Consider the following 653-nt stretch of genomic DNA (forward strand, 5'->3'; position numbering starts at 1 on the left):
AAAAAAAAAAAAGAGATCATTGAAAGAAATATGGTTGTTAAATAAAAAAGGAAAGATAAAATAGTCAAGTGAAAGATTTACCACTTGGTGTTCATCCAAGATTGGCTATGTATTACAAATCTCTCAGATTTAAATCACTCAACCATCCAGAGACAAACTACTATTAACAATACATACTGCCTAAGAACTCATCTTGGACTTTACCCAATGAAAGAAATCATGCACTGAGTCAAGGGGATCGAGAGGGCTGCGTACGAAGAAATATGAGAGGGAGAGAGAGAAAGAGGGGGGGGGGGAGATTTTCAACTACAGCTGCGCTTAGATATTAATAGAATGGAACCACGAACCGAAACACTTCCCAGTTTATTAAGGACAGACAAAACCCTTGGTTTTGGAGTTTTTTTTTTCAGGTACACTGGAACCACCAACTGAAACACTTCCCAGTTTATTAGGGACAGAACCCTTGACAATTAAATCAGGTAGATTGGAACCACCAACCAAAATACTTCACAGTTTATTAGGGAGAGAACCCTTGGTTTTGGAGTTTTTTTATCCAAAATTATTATAGATTTAGTTGCAAGAGGTAAGTTTAATGGAATTGATAGATCCAAATCAGCTAATCATCTATACCTTCTTTTTTTTTTTTTTATGAA

General features: G+C 35.7%; 1 long non-coding RNA gene across 1 annotated transcript in view; it reads right to left on the minus strand.

The window, feature by feature from the left end:
* Positions 1 to 653, minus strand: part of LOC122085896 — a 10,507-nt gene that overhangs the window by 9,351 nt on the left and 503 nt on the right. The gene's annotated exons all lie outside the window — the stretch shown is intronic.

The sequence above is a fragment of the Macadamia integrifolia genome, chromosome 8 (assembly GCF_013358625.1).
Source record: "Macadamia integrifolia cultivar HAES 741 chromosome 8, SCU_Mint_v3, whole genome shotgun sequence".
Classification (NCBI taxonomy): Eukaryota; Viridiplantae; Streptophyta; class Magnoliopsida; order Proteales; family Proteaceae; genus Macadamia; species Macadamia integrifolia.